Consider the following 18,101-nt stretch of genomic DNA (forward strand, 5'->3'; position numbering starts at 1 on the left):
AAAAACAACAACAACAACAGCCCAGCCTGCTAGTTTTCTACCTCAACTCTCTTATTTAACCAATGATGCCATTTTATACGTTTTTGCTTTATATTTATTGTCTCATTTATTCAACACATTTACTTATTCTCTTTCAACTACATTATGCTAAGTGCCTAGGGCAGATAATAAGTAAGGCAGATACTGTTATTAAGATACTTACTTTGGGGTGCTTGGTTGGCTCAGTTGGTTAAGCGTCTGACTCTTGATATCAGCTCAGGTCATGATTCCATGGGTTGTGAGACCGAGCCCTGCGTTGGGCTCTGTGCTGACACTGTGGAGCCTGCTTGAGGTTCTTTCTCTCTCTCTCTCTCTCTCTCTGCCCGTCCCCTGCTCTCTCTATATATCTCTCAAAATAAATAAGTAAACGTTAAAAAAAGACCTTTACTTCTTTTTTTAAAACAATTTTAAATATTTATTTTTAAGAGAGAGGGAGAGTGCGAGCATGAGCAAGGGAGGGACAGAGAGAGGGGGAGACACAGGACCTGATGCAGGGCTCAAATCCACAAGCCGTGACACCATGACCTGAGCCAAAGTCAAACGCTTAACCGACTGAGCCACCCAGGAGCCCTAAAAGACCTTTACTTCTAATGAGGGAGAAGGATAATCAGCTATCAGTCAGTGTACATTATGATTCACACTATGAGAAATGGGACAGGATACTAGGGACACAGAGGAGTGGAAGCCATACCAGAGTGTGGCAATTGGAGAAAACTTTCCAAAGGTAGTAATGCCAGTGATGAGTCTTTAAGGGCAATTAGAAGATGTTGGATGGGGGCTTGCTCATTCACACATCTGGAAGTTGAGGCTAGCAGTCAACCTAGAACTTAGGTGGGACTGTTGACAGGACACCTTAATGTAGCCTCTCCATGTGGCCTGGGCTTCCTCATAGCCTGGTGGCTGGGTTGTAGGGTGAGTGTCCTGAGAGACAGCAAGTCAGAGGGAAACTGTGTGCCCTTTTATGACCTAGCCTTGGTCATCATGCAGCATTTCTTTCTTTCAAATTCTTTGTTTGTTTGTTTGTTTGTTTGTTTGAGGCTGTTGCAAAAGCCCTTTGATTTCAAGGGGAGGGCTAATACATTCTATTGCTTTCTGGTAGGATGGCAAGATTATGGACTGGAAGTATTGCTATGGACCTTTTTTGAAAATATAGTCTGTCCTCCATCCACACAGTTCACAACCCTCTTACATGCAAAATAGACCTATACCCTCCCAGAGACTCCTCAGATCTCATCCCATTATAGCATCAGGCTCAGGTTTGTGATCGAGGATCCCATAATCTAAATCAGGCCCAAGGGAAGGATGCTCCTCAGTTATAGTTCCTTGAATATAATTCTCCAGTACGGGTTTTCTCAATCTGAAGACCTGTGAACAAAGGAGATGAGTTGTCTGCTCCCCCCCACACTCAACAACAATGGTGGGATAAGCATAGCATAAATTCTGTAGACCTTTCCATTCAAAAAGGAAGAAAAAGGAGGATGCTCTAGATCAATTCTGAAATTCTTTTAGGCACATTCACTATTTCCTTCATTAGGGCTTACTCATCTACCCTACAAATGGTTCTTTATGGCTCTTGGCTTTGCCCTCTGAGTAATCTTCCCTTCCAAGAATCGTCCAGTGGTATTCTCAGCCTGTTACCTGAACTAATATTCAGAGCTCAAAAGCCTTCTTTAAAATTTTTTTTGCAATGTTTCTGGCCTTTCAGTCCAAGCTTTTAGTCCAAAAAGATATGAGTGTGAAAAGAAGACTACAAGGTATAGATGAATGAAGGGTGTAGTCATGAATTTGTAGAAGATGATGACACAAAAGAAAGACTGTGACAAGTTCATCTGCTGAACTGGAGTCTGAGCCTTATCCAGCTCAGAAATGTCAATTTCTGCTACTTACTCTTTTTTCCTATAACTTTCCTGAAAGCACTCTTACTGTTTAAAATATGTATTGCTGGGGGCGCCTGGGTGGCTCAGTTAGTTAAGCATCTGACTTCTGACCTGGGCTCAGGTCTTGATGTCGTGCTTCGTGAGATTGAGCCCCGTTTCGGGCTCTGCATTGAAAGATTCTGTCTCCCCCTCTCTCTGCCCCTTCCCCACTCATGAGCACATGCTCTCTTTTTCTCCCTCTCTCTCTCTCTCTCTCACTCAATAAACTTAAAAAATAAAATACATATTGCTGAGCTTGGGAGAGGTTTGTTTATAGTCGATGATAGTTTTAAAGTTCCTCTTGGTTGAATTTTGGCTGTAAGATGGTGTCACGTGTGTACTCTCTTAGTATTCCTAAAGTATCTGTGGGCACAAAACATTTTCCAGTGAACTGCTTCATGTCCATTACATGTGTGTGTTTTATGACCCAGATTGTGAAGTACTCTTTCTGTCTGAGAATCGCAATGTTTGAAATTCTAGTACAGCTTCGACTAACAACCTGTGTTTTCTGGGAGAGTGCAAATTCTGTTTGGCGATTAAATTCTGTTAGGAGACTTGTTAGAGAAACGAGGCCAATATGACTTTAGGTGACTGAAAATACAAACAAGTTTTCTATGTTAAGTTTCCATGGATGGATAGCTTTGAGTGTGCAGATATTTATGGCTATCTGTGTTATTGGTTTTTAAATCAATAACTTGATCTCGTTCAGAAAAGTTAGTTTAAAAAACACCCACTTTTTCTAAGATATTTTAGACTGCAAGTTCACAGCATATTATTACCTTTAAGGGTTCCTTCTGTTACCAGCTATCCAATGTGTTTGGTCAAAATGTTGAGCAAAAGAAAAAAAGCTAAAAAACTGCCATATATTTAAAACCCCCAAATTAATCATTTAATGTAAAAGCTCTAGGGTACAAATAATGCATTACTGCTGCAACAGATAACTTCACATAAGGTCCACCAGAATGTGAATAAAGAAAAGAAAATTAGGGGAGATAAAAGGGTATTTGCGACAACTGGGTAAATTAACACTGAAGCATCTTCCATTTCGTTTGACTTAACCAATATTTTTATTGAACATTTGCCTACTTGTTGGACTCTTTGAGGAAAGTACAACTGAATAGGATGTGGTCTGTTGCCCTTTAGTTATGAACTGTTGTGTTGGTGTGGGTGGGTGTTATAATTCTATGTAATTAGGGCAGGAATCATATACACCATGATTGAACTTGATGACAAATAATGTGTGCAGTCTGGGCAATCTGTGCAAGAAAAGGTAGGTGGATAAAAAAATACAGGATGTCTTCTGGAAAGGCTGAATACCTTATTTTGTTGAAATGGAAAAATAGCAAGGAATGACTTAGAATGGTGGATTGTACCTATAGCCTACAAGATCTGGAATACCAAAGAAATACTACTTTTTTTTTTCCTGTGGGATCAGAGGTATTATGGAAGATTTTAGGGAAGCCGTGTTTCATAATTAGGTGGTATTTTTTTTTTTTTAATTTTTTTTTCAACGTTTATTTATTTTTGGGACAGAGAGAGACAGAGCATGAATGGGGGAGGGGCAGAGAGAGAGGGAGACACAGAATCGGAAACAGGCTCCAGGCTCTGAGCCATCAGCCCAGAGCCTGACGCGGGGCTCGAACCCACGGACCGCAAGATCGTGACCTGGCTGAAGTTGGACGCTTAACCGACTGCGCCACCCAGGCGCCCCTAGGTGGTATTTTTTAAATAAATATATATCTGACAGCTCTGTGAGTGATGGTTTAGAATTGATAACACGGAGTTGAGTTTTCTACAATCAGAGAATTAATCTGATTTCTGTGTATGTTTTTCGAACGCCAAGAAGACTGCTGTGTGCATAGTTTTGGTGAGTGTTGATAAATTTATTTTGAATTAGTAACGAAGAAAAAGGCTAAGTTCTACTTAACAGTTTTATTTCAGTATCAGTTTACTTATGAATGCAATCACATAGGTTGTAGAATATCTACACGTTATGAAAATACACTGTCTTAAACTTGGGAAGTGTTACTATGTCACAACAAATAACAGTAAGTTGTGTTTTCTTATCTTTATTAAGCTATACCAGGGTGGGAAAACTGTTTTTAAAGAGTCAGAATAAATATTTTAGATTTCGTAGGCCACCAGGCCAACCAAGACTACCCAACTGTGTTGTTGTAGCACAAAAGTAACCATAGGCCGTACGTAAATGAATGCGCATGGTTGTTTCTATAAAACTTTATTTACAAAAATAGTCTGTGGGCTGTGTTTGTCACCTATGCTATGGTTTTCCAATGCTTGATCTTCAACCCAGATTTTTTTTTCTTAAAGGTCTTGTGTTGATAATATGAAGATGTGAACATTAAGTGAGATAAAATGCATCAAGAATAGCTAGGAAATGAAATCTCAGTTATTCAAGATGAGTACGTTCTAGAGATCTATCATGAAACACTGTACACTTAAAACTTTGTTAGGAGGATAGGTCTCACATTAAATGTTCTTATCACAATAAAATAAAATAAAAATGGCTGAGAAAGATGAAGTGACTATTTTACTTTGTTTCTAGTGTATTTTTCATTTTAACACTTAACCTTACTCATTTGGAATTTTTACATGTGCATAGTACTAAGTTGAGATACAATACCTATTCTAAGTGGATAGCTAAGTGTGGCACTAATATCTATTTAATAATCCACTTTTCCCCTGCTTACTTATCCCCCCCCCACACACACTTATTTGTATTCCACATTTATCAGATATAGATTTTCCTCTATTTATGGGTAATTCAAGTTCTAAAAGTGTGCCTGAGTCCAGAATGACGCAATACAAGTGACCATTAATAACATTTGTTGTCATGCTTTTGCTGTGACATTTAGCTTTGTTTGTGTCCAACCATTTTTTTTTAAAGGTCAAAATTCATAAGTAGAGGATTCTGTCCATTAAATTTTCATGTGTACGGAGGCCTTTCACACCAAATACCAAAGCAATTTTCAGAAAAATTTATATAATAAATTACTTAGAAATAGAAGAACTGTAATTTATTCTGTGGCAAGGCTGGTCTTCTTAAACCTAATACAAAGGAAAGCAAATATAAGAAGTGATTATCTTTAACTATATAATTATAAGAAATTTCTGTATGGTAAAAAAAAAAAACAAAAACCAAAAAACAAAACAAAAAAAAAACCCTAAATGCTATAAAAACACCCATAACAAAGTTAAAGGATGACTCCCCCCAATATCTGCAGCTGATGTGATGAATGGAGGGTTAGTACTTTTATGAGAGTTTAAGAGGCCAGTGTAGTGTCAACTCTAAGAGGAAGGATTTTGTAGTCAAGCTGGCCCTGGGATCCTGTAAGTGCCTTGTCCCCTGTTTTCTTATTCATGCGGTGGAATGTTCACTGCTCACAGAACTGTTGTGAGGTTGAACATGAGTGAATGTCTGTAAAGTGCCTACATTGGTAGGGTTTCTGTTTTATTCACAGTTGCTATTGTCTATATGGGGTGAGTATGGATAAGAGAAATTGTTTTTTAATTCCTAAGTCCGTGGATCAAGAAAAGCCACATTTAGGGTTGGAGGTGGAGATGGCTGTGTATCACCTGTGGCCTCAGACCATGCTTATCATTTTATTAGGAATACGAACAAGTAATTGAGAGAAAAGTGTTCCCTGAAATCATGAAGTGCAAAGTAATAATTCTCATCAATTCATATGAGGAGAAACACAAATGGTTATTAAATATATGAAATATTCAATTTTACTATGAATCACAGAAATAAAGATGAAAATAGCAATGAGCTACCATGTCATTAAAAAAAAAGTAACATCAGTATTTGGTTAGACTTTGTGAGGAGCTGAGTTTAGCATTAAAAGATTTTTTTTAATATACCAATTTATTTATTTAGAGAGTGGGAGAGGGGCGGGGAGAGAGAGAAGCCCAAGCAGGCTCTGTGCTATCAGCACAGAACCTGATATGGGGCTCGAACTCACAAACGGTGAGATAGTGACCTGAGCCGAAATCAGGAATCAGATGCTTAACCAGCTGAGCCACTCAGGAGCCCCTTGATTTAGCTTTCAATCCCAATCCTGATGGGAATGTCAACAGACAGCCTATCCAGGGACAATTGGAAAACTGAAATTTAGCCAATTTGAAAAGACAGATCAAAAACCTTAGAAAATAGAAAATAAATAATCTTTGTAATGAATATTATATAACCATGAAATCTTAGAAAAGGAGAAATCTGTATTTTATATTGCTAACAGGACTCAGTTTATGAAAAAGACTGTGTCTAATGTGAGTCAATGATTATAAGCAATACTATGAATGTACATACCCAGAAAAAGCATAGAAAGAATTTATAGGGGTTTTTATTGGTAAGTGACATGTTGTGTTTGTGTTTTTTTAAATTTCCTTTGCTTATCTATTAATTCTTCTCTATTCAGTGTATAAGCAGTATCAACTTTCAGAGACTCTTGCTGGGGTCTAAAATAAGGGTTATAAACTTTTTCTGTAAAGGGCTAGACAGTAAATATTTTAGGGTTCATGTATCATACAGTGCCTAGTGACTCCTCAAGTCTGACTTTGTAGTGCACAAGCAGCCACAGTCCAAAGATTGTCCTATTTACGAAGACAGGTGGTGGGCAGGTGTGACCCACCTGCCATAATTTGCCCAGGCATCATCCAGACAAGAAATAACTGACCTGACTTTGAAAGTGACACTTAGGGACTTTTAATCCCTGGGAAGAGATTCCAGGGACTATAGATTGCTGGGGTGCAATTTACTGGTCTTGAGACAGTCTATAATGTAGAAGGAAAGGGGAGAGTTCACCATGCCGCTTGAGTTTGAATTTTAGACAGCACTGAAGGAGGAGTGATGGCTGTCAGTCAGCCTGGAGAGTTCCAGAGAAAGATCGAATCTGTGAAGAATGTGATAGAATCAATTTGTGATGTGGCGAGTGGCATGCTGCGTTTGCAGAAGGGCATTTACACACATGGGCCTGGCGTTTGGGGATGTGGAGTGGTGTAGAGCTGAGGATTTACATGTGTCAGGGCAGCAGTGATAATGTGATAATCAACACCATGGGGATTGATGAGATTTTGGCATTTAGAAAAAACAGTGTGACTTACGGGGGCTTTAGGAAACCCGTATTCAATCTCTGAAGATGTACCAAAGTATCTAAGATGATTAGGATCATTCACCATAGCCTACCCTTTCTCTCCGCGCTCTGGCAGTGGGAAAGATAGCTCTGGAAACATTCTTGATATCCTCCCAAATGCATAGCCAGCTTCCTTCTGTATTTCATTAGCAGAGAATGCAGAAATGGGAACACTACCTTATCAGTCCACAAAAGCAAAGGGCTACATGCACATCTGACATCAAAGCTGCCTACGTTTCAGATTTTGTCCTAGGAAGCCAACCTACTGTGGAATGATGGGAGCAGACAGAATCTATTTCCATAGATTTCCATAGATACTATATCTTGCCTTGTTAAGGAATTAATTAAAAGTGGTGTTTTTATTTTCTTCCATTAAAAAAAATAATAATGTATGCAGTTTAGGTGTCTTGTGAATGTCACCCAGGCACTTGAAGAGAAATGGGTATCCTCCGTGTGATAGTATAGTGGTTTAAAAAAAAAACAAAACAGAACAAACAAACAAAACCAAAAAAAAAATAAATAGAAAGGAAAGAAAAACCCGGGTGGACTTTAGGCATCTCTTCATGCAGCTGCCTTCTCAATATTATCATTATCATTATTAGTCAGAGATGCAGTCATTTAAACAAATAATTTCGATGCTGAATTTAAATGTTTCCATAGGAAAATCATCCTGACGTTTTGGCATCAATGAAAAAAATAGGAAATGGGAAAGAGATTGAGGGCAACTTTTTAATAATATGGATTTTTCCCCCTTTCACATAGTGCGAAAGTTACAGTGGTTGCCAGAGGCACCAAACCAGGCAGACTGCTTTCAGAAATTCAGCCACCTCTTAAACACTTAGAGGCTGAATTGAGTGAAAACCCGTTTTCAGAAGAGTTTCCAAGGAAGTAGAAAGTTTCCACACCCTACATCTTGTACTAAAAGAAATGGAAACTGGGCTCCGTCTGCCAAAAAGTCTGAATTATTGGGTCACAGGCTGTTGAACATTATAATCAGCAATAAACATGTGAACATGCTTGATGCTATATTAAAATGCACTTTGAGAAGTTTACCCTAATAATAGTTTTGGATTTATTTTATTTCATTTTTTTGCAATGCTAACGGTGTTTCCACATTCCCAGCAACAATAAGAAAAACAAGACAGGGGGAAACAAATGGAATTGCACTAGAGATCTTCAGAATCAGTGCACTGAAAAACTCCTTTTTTTTTTTTTTTCCCTCAAGAATCACTTGGAAAAGTCCCAGTGTTGTCTATCTGAGGGGTCAAAGACTAGGGGTAGGGATTTTAGTCTTTATTTTTTTGATTATGAACATAATGCATGTTCATATAAACATATAAATGATATAGAAAAATATAGAAAGTAAAACTTCTTCCCAGATTTCTCAGAGAGGACCATTGTTAATATTTCCAGATATAGTTGCTAGCATCTGACTTCATGCATGCATGTGTAAATACATAGTGTAAGTAATATTGTGTGTACATAATTTTACATAAATGGGCGCACACTTTGGGTTTTTTTTCACCCAGCTTTTTTCATTCAACAATATCTGGTTAGTATTTTTCCACGTCAGTAAGTATGGGTTTACTACTTGATTCTCACTTGTATTCTTTTGTGTATGATTCTGTTACATGGACATTACACAATTTACTTAGTCAATCTGTTGGTCATTTTGGAGTGATTCCAATTCTTTGCTATTTGAATTGTCCTAGGATGGACATCTGGTAGTCTGATTGTCTTACTAGCATAAATTCCTAGAATCAAAATTCATATGCTTATTCAACAAACATTTATAAAGTGCCTATATTATGGTGGGTATTGGCTTGAGCACAGGGGATTACATTTTCAGGAATAAGAAACATGATAAATAAGCTAACCAATGAATAACTAGTTCAGGGTATGAATGTTATGGAAAAATTATTCAGGGTAATGCTCTAAACAAGATTGGTGGTCCAAGAAAATATCAATGATGAGGAAGTATTTGAGATGAGATCTAAATGTCAACATGTGTCCCAGTGTATACAGATCTGGAACAGAACATTACAAGCAGATTGTTAAACAAGTGCAAAACTCTTGAGATAGGAAAGATCTTGGCATGTTCAGGGACAGAAGTAAAGTCAGAATATCTGGGACTCTATGGGGTCATGGAGACAGTGGCAGATAATTAAGATGGCGATGCATGTCAGGGCCACTCATGTGAGGCACTGCAGGCAATGTAAGGCGTGAGGACTAACGTCATACTGCATTGGGAAGTCATTGGAGGGTTTTATGAAAAAAGAAAAAAGAGAGGTATGGTAGGATTCTGAGTTTAAAAAGATCACTCTGTGATCTGTGATCTGTGGGCTGTAACGTGATACCAGGGCAGAAGTGAGAGAAGAGAGAGAGATCAATCAGAGTAAATTTCAGTCATCCAAGGAAAAGTCAGGGCAAGAAGGAGTTTTCAGGGGTGAGGATTATACATAAAGAGGTCTGTTTAAATCACGTCATACTTGAAGTTCCTCTTAGACACAATTGTAGATATACATTAAGTGGCTGGATATCTGGTTGTGGAGCTTAGAAAAAACTGTAAGTTGTAGAGAAATAACTTTGGAAATCAGCATATGAGTAGTATTAAAGGTTTCGAACTGGGGCTATAACTTAAGATAGAGAAAAGTAGAGGGCTCAGTACTAATCCCTGGAACACTCAGAGGTTTAAAGATGAAGCAGAATTGGGGAGCCCATAGGAGTAGGCCAAACAGTAGGAGGCCAAACAGTAGCCACCAGTGAGGTAGAAAAGTCACAGGGGCCCAAAAGAGAAGGCATTTTAATAACTAAAGGTCAGTAAACTGTGTCGAATCCTGGTGTGGTCTGAGTACAATGAAGATGGCAAAGTGACCAGTAGATTTGGGAACACAGATGTTACTGATGACCTTAGGGAAGGCAGTTTGAGTAGAGGGATGGGAACAGAAGCCTGGTCAGAGGAGGGAATGGGTTACAAGGAAGTGAAGACCACAATGGACAATTCTTTCAGGAATTTTACTTTGAAGGGGAGAGAAAATGTGGCAGTGGCTGGATGTAGAAGTAAGATGAAGACACTTTTAAAAACGGAATTTTCTAAATGTGTTTAAATGGGAATGACCTTGTAGAGACAAAGAAATTGATAATGCAAGAGAATAGGTTAAGACCAAGGACCCTCATTTTGGATTAGGTGGGGAAAATGGGATCCCGGAAATGGCGGCATGGTTTGCTCTAGGAGGCCTCCATTATGCCAAGAAGTATGGTGGGCAATGTGCATGCAGACCTGCATGGGTAGACCATTAGACTCATGGTGGTTCTCTAAGGGAGTCCTCAAAATATATCTACTTACTCAAGGAAGTGAGAGGAAAGATAAGGGGTCAGGAGGGTGGGCAAGAGGGCAAAGTGGTAGAACTTAGGACACGTAGAGAAAGTAGGAAAGAGCTGTTTCAGAAACCCCTAGGCATGTGTAGTGATGTTGACAATCAGTGTTTACTGCCTATATGAGATGTGGTTACTAATTTAAATGAAGCTTAGATAGCATGGCTATGTGTATTTTTTTCTTCTCCAGCACTACGTATGGGATAAATAAATAGGTGATAAATGAGTACGGCAGAGGGAGAAAGAAGCCAAGAGCTGAAAGTTTTCATAAAGATGATGGAAATGACAGAACATGAAATCTAAGCTGAATAAGGTGGGAAATGTGGAGATGGGAGTGTTACAGGCTGACCTGTGTCCCCTCTAAATTCATACATTGAAGAATGTATGAAGAATGTATGAAGAATCCAGGCTCCGAACTGTCAACACAGAGCCTGACTTGGGACTCGAACTCAAGAACCATAAGATCATGAACTGAGCCGAAGTCAGACATTCAACTGACTGAGCCAACCAGGTGCCCCGGATGTGACTGTATTTGGAGTTAGAATCTTTACAAAAGGAACTGAGTTGAAATGAGGTCATTAGAGTGAGCCCAAATCCAAAAGGACTGATGTTCTTATAAGAGGAGGAGATTAGGACCCAGACACACAGAGAAGCCCCCATGAAGACAGAGGGGAAGACAACTATCTATAAGCTAAGGAGAGAGGCCTTGGTAAAAACCAACCCTACCAGCACTGGATCTAGGACTTCTGGCCTCTAGAACTGTGAGAAAACAAAATTCTGTTGTTTCAGCCGCCCAGTGGTATTCTGTGGTATTTTGTCATGGTAGCACTAGCAAACTAATACAAAAAAGTATCATGAATATATTAAAAAGAAGTTGGGTCAACAAATTATATGTTCAGCTGACCACACAGAATTGTTGATGCAAGAAGATGAATACAAGTGAGCTTGGAAAACAGGAGGTGATGGTCAGGAAGCAGGATGCTAAAAGCAAGATTATGCAGGTGGTGAGGTTACTGGTAAGGACCAAGCCAAGGGTGAGCCTCTGGAAGTGCTAACATGGGGCCAAGGAAAAGATGGTTGCAAGAAAGGAATAAAGATTGTGAGGACAGGGTATTTGATGAGTCATTTGTGTAGATGTTGAAATCACCAAGAGTGATGGAAACAGGAATAAAGAGGGAAATAGTGAATCAAATGAATAAAATACCCAATAAATGAAAGAGAGAACAATCAGGATATCCTAGACGATAGTAATGACAAAGGCAGGGATAGGTACCTTCTGGTAGCATTCAATTCAAGGAGGCATTCCAAGGAAGAAGGGGAAAGAGTTTAGAAGAGACAATGGCAAGGAAAGAAAGCATGGTCACTTCACCCCAAGACCCTGGGGGTTTGAGCAAAACTGAGCCTTTCCTCAGAAGGCTGCCGAGGAGACCAGTGTCTGCACAGGGCCCTCCACGTTTACATAGGAGAAAAAGGTGAAGGAACAGCTCTGAATCAGGGTTGTGGATATAGAGGAGTTTGCTTATTCTGGGCCATGAGTTCATGGGGAAGACAGAATGATACTGAGGAGCGTTATGAATGATTAATTTAGGAGCCCTATCTTTGGCATTGAACACTGTTGGGTAGAAGAGCATCATTGGGTTGATACGGGACCCAGAGCTCACTGGAGAAAAATCCTGGATGGTCACGTGCGATCCACACACATAGGAGATTACTCCCTGGGAACAACTAGCCTGGTGGACTGGATAAAGCCCCTGTGAGCTCTGTTTACCCTGAGAAGGGGCACTGTCTCCACCTACAAATGCCAAATGGAGCATCCCAGATGAAGCACCTGATAATGTTTGGTATGTAGGCTGTGTGGGACCAGCTTCATGATGACGACAGTAGTCATTTACTGAATGTGCACCTTAGCAGGTAATGGTAAATGCTGTAGATAAGGGGTTCCTTCCACAAGGCGCCCCATAAAACCTTACTGTTGTAAAATTGAAAAATAGTTGGGAAGCTTCATACGATTTGCTGTCTCAGCTACGTGTGACGGGTCTTACAGATGCCAGTAAAAACATTAGGTTTATTAACAAGAGGATGGGAGAAGTGAGGAGATGGTCAAGGTACGCTGGCCAAAAAGACAGATTTGTAAATGGTTATTAAGAAAAAAAAAGTGAATAAAGCGAATATTGATAGGAGTGAAACAAAGAGGAAGCAGAAATGGGAGAGTCAAGGGACTCCTCTCCGTAGGATGGAAGCATTTAGATGGAGGTTGAGAAATGGGATGGGTAAAATGGACCCTTTTTAATATACCACTACCAAAGGTTGGATGGGCCAAAGCACCACTCCCCTGGTGGTCCCCCAACAAGTCTGCTCCATTCACTTCAATTTGGAGAAATTTGAAAGCTGGAGGCCAGAGATTACTACGCACGGGGCAGTGGCTCGGCAAATGAACCAAGTTAAAGATTGATGCAAGGGCCAGGCTCCCTTGGCTTGACCCCTCCCCTGGGACCCAAAGCCTTTGGCACAAGAGTGGGTAAAATTGTTCTGGAGTGGAAAAAGAAATCCTGACTCCTGCTACAAGTAGATGGAGAGGGTGTCAAAATGTAATGGTTGATAGGATTCTGAAAGTTGGAATGTTTAAGCAGATAATTACATAAGGTTGTGTCAACTTGTCCTGAATGTTTTGTGGGAATGGACATGACGTCTGGCTGTGTCCCTACCTAGTGTTGTCAAACCAGAGCCTGTTGATGAAGTCCTAATGGAGGCCACAGTTAGGAATGTCAGGAGTGTAAGTGGTGATACCATTAAGGCGAAAGTTTGTGAGGGTGTTGGCATGTGTGAACAGGCCTTATGTAAAGTGGCTGTGTCTCTTTTCCCAGACTGTATTATGGGGATGGACACTATCTGGTGTGGAAATGTCTCTTCTACTTAGTACTCTGAAACAGAAGGCATGTAAATCTGCCCTTGAAGCAATGTTAATTGGACACGCTAAATGGGAACCAGTAAGATTGCCTGAGCCTGCACAGCGTGGAAGAGACTGGGGGGATGCTAGGGACAAATTCTGTGTGTGATGGGCCCCTATAGGCTGGGTTCCAAGTGCAGGAGCTTCTGTCCCTGTGGAGTTAGGGTGCATTATCCTCCCGATGTGAATGTGTCTGCCCACTTGGAAGGTTTCCCAAACCAACTTTGGGGATTTTTATCGAGGCTTCCTCAGGTAGGCGTGATCAATCATTAACTCCATTTAATCAATCAATCAAACTCCATTTAAAAACTTTTAACTTTGTATTTTAATTCCAGTTAGTTAACGTACACTGTTACACGTCTAATGCGTCTCTCCACCCCCTCCCCTCTGGTTAACTCTCACTTTGTTCTCTATAATTAAGAGTCTGTTTCTTGATTTGTGTCTCTTGTTTTTTTTTTTCTCTTTGCTCTTTCGTTTTGTTTCTTAAATTCCACATATGAGTGAAATCATATGATACTTGTCTTTCTCTGACTGACTTATTTTGCTTCATATTATACTCTAGCTCCATTCATGTTGCTGCAAGTGGCAAAATTTCATTCTTTTTTATGGCTGAATAATACTTCATTATATATATGATATATACATAGATATCATATATATATATATATATATATATATATATATATATATATATATATATATCATATCTATATCTTATCTATCTACCTACCTACCACATCTTCTTTATCCATTCATCAGTCTCAGTGGACACTTGGGCTGCTTCCCTATCTTGACTATTATAAATAATGCTGCTATAAACATAGGGGTGCATGTATCCCTTTGAATTAATGTTCTGTTCTTTGGGGAAATAGTAGTGCAGTTGCTGAATCAGAATATAGTTCTGTTTTCAACCTTTTGAGGAACTTTCACACTGTTTTCCACAGGAGCTGTACCAGTTTGCATTTCAACAGTGCCCCGACAGGGCATGAGTGTTCCTTTTTCTTCACATCTTTGCCAACGCCTGTTGTCTCTTGTGTTGTTGATTTTAGCCATTCTGACAGATGTGAGGTGGCATCTCATTGTAGTTTTGACTTTCATTTCCCTGATGATGAGTGACGATGAACATCAATTCATGTGTCCGTTGGCTGATGATGTCCAACAAGGAGCAGAGAGAGTGAGAGATCTCCCTCAGACAACTAGTTTGATAGAGAATTGGAATGGACAGTTAGAACATTGGTTGGATAACATAGGGAGATAAAAGCATGAAGGGCTGGCTACATATCTTTATGACTGGGTGGTCACACTCAACCTAAACATGGCAGCTAAAGGAGGATCACCACTGGATAGATCTCTATTTTCCTGGTAGATGTGGGGAAAGGTGGTAGAGGAGAAAGATTCTGATATTCTTTCTTCCTCACATCACCTCAACTTTTGTTCCTCCTCCCTCCCTACTTGGCACAGTGGTCGCCGGACCAGACTGCAACTACAAGGGTCAGAACAGGGATGCTTCCTGCCAAGAAACTGTAACTGTGTTTTGAACCTTTATGTCAACAATTCCTAAGGGCCTGATGGGACGGGATGTGCCTTCACCCATCTGCCAAATTGGGATCAACAGTGAATTCAGCTGTATGACCTGATGGCAAAAGTAGCCCTCTTGTTGCACCTAGGTACCCTCACTCCATGTGAACAGGAGTGGACGGAGGGGGAGGACCTTGCCAAGATCGAATTGCTGCCTGCCATCTAGACCAGCACCGTGGCTGAACCTAATGTCCCTTCCAAAGGTGGAAAAGTTTGGTATAAATGGAGAAAAGGGAAAAGAGTAGCTGAGGGTAAGGGAACGAATGAATGGGTTACGTCATGTAATGAAGGAAAGCCAGTATTCCATTAACTTCTCAAAAGAGGTTTAGAGCAGCAGATGATATTGTCTCTTAGCTCAGTTATACCAGATCCATGAAAAGGTGAAGCCCTTATTGCTGAAATTACTCCTGCTTTTGGAGCTTGATTACAATCTATGGAAGCCTGCAAACCTGAGTGACCTCACCCTGGGAGACATGTCATACAATATGGATATAATAATTACTAATGGCTGAATGGGATTCTAGTAATGTGCTAGTATCTTTTGACTTTTTTGTTTTATTATATTGATTATTTTATTTTATATAGAGAAAGACAGCATGAGCTGGGGAGAGGAGTGGCGGGGGGGGGGAAGAGAGAGAGAGAGAGAGAGAGAGAGAGAGAAAGACAATCTTAAGTAGACTCCATGCTCAGTGCAGAGCCTTATGCAGGGCTTGATCTCAGGACCCTGGGATCAGGACCTGAGCTGAAAACAAGAGTTGGACACTCAACCAACTGAGCCACCCAGGCACCCGTCTTTTGACTTCTACGATTGTTTTGCTGTCAGAGATTCCTGTTCAAAGGCCAGCAGGTGATATTGTGATTTAAAATAAGAAATATACATTTGATCTTTGTCCCATTTCTAGCACAAAGCTCTTAAAGCCCTTGGAATTCCCTAGGTGATAAAAGCCACAAAGGTGTCTTTTGTTATGCTAACAAAGTGACCTTTGGACTGCACAAAAGGCTGGGTGCTGGTTGCCAGGAGACCCAACCTAGTGATTAGAGGGCTGGAACTTTCAGTCCTTCTGGAGAGTGGGGAGAGAGTCTGTAGGTTGATTCAATCACCAATGGCCAGTGATTGAATCAGTCATGCCTATGTAACGAAGCCTCCCTAAGACCCTAAAAGGACTGGGTTCAGAGAGCTTCCAGGTTGGTGAACATGTGGACGTGTGGAGAGAGCAGTGACCCCTTCCCGGAACCTTGCCCCATGCATCCCTTCCATCTGGCTGTCCTGAGTTGTATCCTTTTATAATAAAAAGTGAGCTAGTGAGTAAATGGCTTTCCTGAGGTCTGTGAGCAGCTCTGGCAAATCAGTCAAATCCAAGGAGGGGATTGTGGGAACCTCTGATTTATAGCCAGTTGGTCAGAAGTACAGGTGACAACCTGGACTTGCAATTGACATCTGAAGTAGAAAGGGGGGGCAGTCTGGTAGGAATGAACCCTTAACCTGTGGAATCTGAAGCCATCTCTGGGTAGATGGTGTCAGAATTGAGTTGAATTGGGAGACACCGTCTGGTGTCTGAGAATTACTTTATTGGTGTGGGGGAGCCCCCATCCTCATCCCCCACCATGCACACACCCACACATCAGTATTGGTGACCAGAACCTTTCTGGAGGGAAAGAAGTGGGGCCGGAATGGGCGATAGTAGATTGAATGAAGCATGTGATGTGCGCGGCGAGGAGGGATCTCAGTCTTAAGGGTTGCAGGAGTAAAGAAGTAAAAAGGCTGGAGAATCTGAAGAAGCAGGGGATTGTAGTCAGAGAGGGAGTGAAATAGTGGAAATTAAAATTTCAGAAGTAAAGAAATCGGGGGCAATGATTACATGTAGAATATGGTCTTGGATGGTAGATATGAATGCCATAAATGAGGAGGAGATCAAAAGAGTTTACAAGGGTTGATACCTTGAGGTATCAGTCAGTTCTTACTGTGGTGGCAAACAACCCCAATATCTCCAAGGCTTATAAAAAGTGAAAACCTCTTTTGCTCATGTTGGGGTGAGGTTGGTTGTCACCTGGCTCTGCTGGGCTTGGCTGCATGTCCAAGCTGACCAAACAGCCCCTATTGGGGGTATGGTGTTCTGATGGTGGAGGACAAAGAAGAAGAAACAGAATCAAACGAAGCATGCTTAAAGGTTCAGCCTACATGTGGTGTACCTCCTGTTCAATTATGTTTCATTGGCCAGAGCAAGTGGCATGGCCTTTCCCCAAGCCATGGTGCAGGAGAAGTGTAGTTTGCCTACAGGGAAACATGGCCAACAAATAATACAATCTACCATAGTAGATAACATGGATATTGAGGTTGTCACAAACGTGATGGGCTCTTTCTAGGAAGATGTAGATGGTAGGCCAGTTGCAAAAGCTTAAAAAGATCATCATTGTAATAGCTAGAAATGTATAGCTAGCATCATCAAAAAACTGTCAAAGAGATCACGTTAGGATTAACGCTGAGAGGGGCGTTGATCCAGCTTTGGAATTTGCTTTGTATACTCGTAAAACTGTATCTTCCAACTAAAAACCAGCGGAGTAGTTAAGCAAAGCAAAGTAAATGTAGCAAACTAGATACAGATCTGTAAAAACTCATTACGATTTACTGTTTTCCTTTTTCAGCAATTTCTTTTTAAAAAGTCATCATAATCCCACTACCTTTTCCTGTTGATAAATGTGCAGGAGTCAAATGCCAGCCTATTGAGTGAGTTGGAAACTCTTCATGTCTACAATCAAAGGCTTGGCTAACTCCTTGCATTTCTTTTTGTATTTAATTAGACGCTAAAGATATAGAGACATTATTTTCTTGGAAAGTCCAAGTAGTTGCATGACTAACCCTTAATTAAAACAAGGACCTGATTCTGCTTCTGCTGCGTCCTGGGAGGAAGTACCCATGGGAGTCCCCTGATAAGCCTTCCTACAGAACTTTCGAACTCCAGCCTGTTACAGAGGAGTCAGAAGTGAAAACTTGGGCCCTATGGTATAATTTTCCCCAGGAATCTCCGATGCCGTCTAGATTTATCAAAATCATAAGAAAGAGAATACTATATGAGGTGTCATGCTTGACAACGATAA

This window comes from Puma concolor, chromosome E1 (genome assembly GCF_028749965.1).
Source record: "Puma concolor isolate L17-30 chromosome E1, mPumCon1.1.hap2, whole genome shotgun sequence".
In the NCBI taxonomy this organism is placed as follows: domain Eukaryota; kingdom Metazoa; phylum Chordata; class Mammalia; order Carnivora; family Felidae; genus Puma; species Puma concolor.